Genomic DNA, 2,438 nt, shown 5'->3' with positions numbered 1-2,438 from the left:
TGAATAAGGCCAAGTCGTCTGAATTCACGGACTTTTCTTAAGAAATAATTTCCCTCACTGTACCCGAGGTTATGGAATCTTTCTCCCAGGATAAAATGTCCTTCCTGACTATAGCGGTACCTCAAATAGGTGGATTCTTCGAACGCACAGAACGTTTCGATTGATCACACAGAATATTTGTAAAGAAAAGAAGAGAGTTTTAATTTTGAAAATTTCATATCAAAACCTGTGAAGGAAAGCATGTTTATATAGCCTAGCAGATGCCTCTTCGAAAGGGTGGCATTGGTTCACTTAAATGGTGTGATATTTCTGAAAATGCATGTATGCAGCATTTTTGCTGAAGCAGTATACCATTTCACCAAACAGTGCACCTATTCGAAACAGTGCATCACTTCATTAAATAATTGCATATGTTCAGTCGAAACAGAAATAGTATATCAGTTCAGTGCATGCATCAGTTCATTCGAAAAGAAACAATGCATCAGTTCAGAAAGAGCGCATCAGTTCAGTTAAAACAGTGCATCAGTTCTATCAAAACATTGCACCTATTACTGTATGCATATAAATGGATTTGATCAAATAAAGTTTGTCCAAAAAGATAGATCTCATCGATCGATCATTTTCCAAATCCAAATCCAAATCCGAAGCCGAAGCCAAAGCCGAAGCCGAGCGAGCGACGACGACGACGGCGCGAGGGCATATCTTATTTCTTGCCTCACTTATCATGTGGTGTAAGTATTCATCATTATAAACACTCCAAAGATCCCTTCTGTCACCAATGGGGGAGAATTAGTGAACTTTCCAATTTTGGGAGTACACTTTCCAAATTAGTGTCTCCTCTTCTCCACCATTTTTTCTCCATTTTCCATTCACACATATATGAACCCAACAATCCCCCACATGAATGGGGAATGACTATTTTTCGTAAAAATTTTATGGACAAGTATGTGATCATCAAAAAAAGACTGATTGAATCTGGATAAGTGGGTTTTCCTTTGAACTTTCCGTAGTGAACATGCATCGAATGCACTCGGTAAATCAGTAGATTTGATATCTTCGAACCGTCGAGCTTTAATGTACACCTAGACAACACATGTCACACAACCATCCATTTAATGTTTATGGTTCTTACAGTTTTATTCTTTTCATCCATGAACACGTTCCAGTTTTTATGAGAGGTTATAGAATAGGCCTTTACTAACATTCTCCTTGAAGCGACTTCCACTTCGCCCTTACATAGGTGACTTCTAAACGTTGAATCCTGCAAATTAAACTATTTGGTCAAATCTGCCAAATTTAGATAATCATTAAAAAACTTTTCACCTGAAGTCTTATCCTTGTTTACTAAACGTTGTCTACATTATGAGAATGGGTTGGGTATTTAACAATGTTGAACCTTTCAGACACAACTTTGTTTGATCTGCTTGATGCTAGCTCTTGGGATCTCCATTCTTCTAAGTAGAGTTACCGCCATGCTGACTTGTCCTAGGCCTTAAACCCATTTCCTTGGATGTCCTTTCTACTCCTTCTCTAGATAGACCTTTTATAAGTGGATCCGACATATTATCCTTTGAATTTACATAGTCAATAGTGATAATTCCACTTGAGAGAAGTTCCCTAACGATATTATTTCTCTGTCATATGTGACGATATTTACCATTGCACATCATGCTCACTTCCCTACCTATTGCTGCTTGGCTATCACAGTGTATACATACTGGTGCCACTGGCTTGGGCCAATACGGAATACCTTCCAAGAAATTTCAAAGCCATTCTGTTTCTTCACTGGCTTTATGTAATGCGATAAATTCAGATTCCATTGTAGAGCGAGCGATACAAGTCTGTTTGGATGATTTCCAAGAAACTACTCCTCCACCGATAGTAAATATATATCCACTTATGGATTTTACTTTGTTCGATCCGGTGATCCAATTTGCATCACTATATCCTTCAAGTACTACCGGATATTTATTAAAATGTAAAGCATAATTTTAAGTGTATTTAAGATGCCCCAAAACTCTTTTCATTGTCATCCAATGATTTTTATTGGGATTACTCATGTACTGACTCAATTTACTAATAGAAAATGCTATGTCTGTTTGTGTACAGTTCATTATATACATTAAACATCCCAATACTCTTGCGTACTCCAATTGTGAGTCACTTTCACCTTTATTCTTTCGAAGTGCAAAGCTCGCATCCGATGGAGTCTTGGCAATACCGAATTCCATATACTTAAACTTGTCAAGTTCCTTTTCGATATAATATGACTGTGATGATGGCAATCCTTGTGGAGTTCGATAGATTCTTATACCTAAGATTACATTTGTAACTCCAAGGTCTTTCATATCAAACTTGCTCTTGAGCATTCGTTTTATTGCATTTATGTCAGAAATGTCTCTACTGATAATCAACATATCATCCACATATAAACATAC

This window comes from Capsicum annuum, unplaced genomic scaffold, assembly GCF_002878395.1.
Source record: "Capsicum annuum cultivar UCD-10X-F1 unplaced genomic scaffold, UCD10Xv1.1 ctg3843, whole genome shotgun sequence".
Lineage (NCBI taxonomy): Eukaryota > Viridiplantae > Streptophyta > Magnoliopsida > Solanales > Solanaceae > Capsicum > Capsicum annuum.
The sequence above is the reverse complement of the archived record's forward strand: the minus strand, read 5'-3'. Positions refer to the sequence as shown.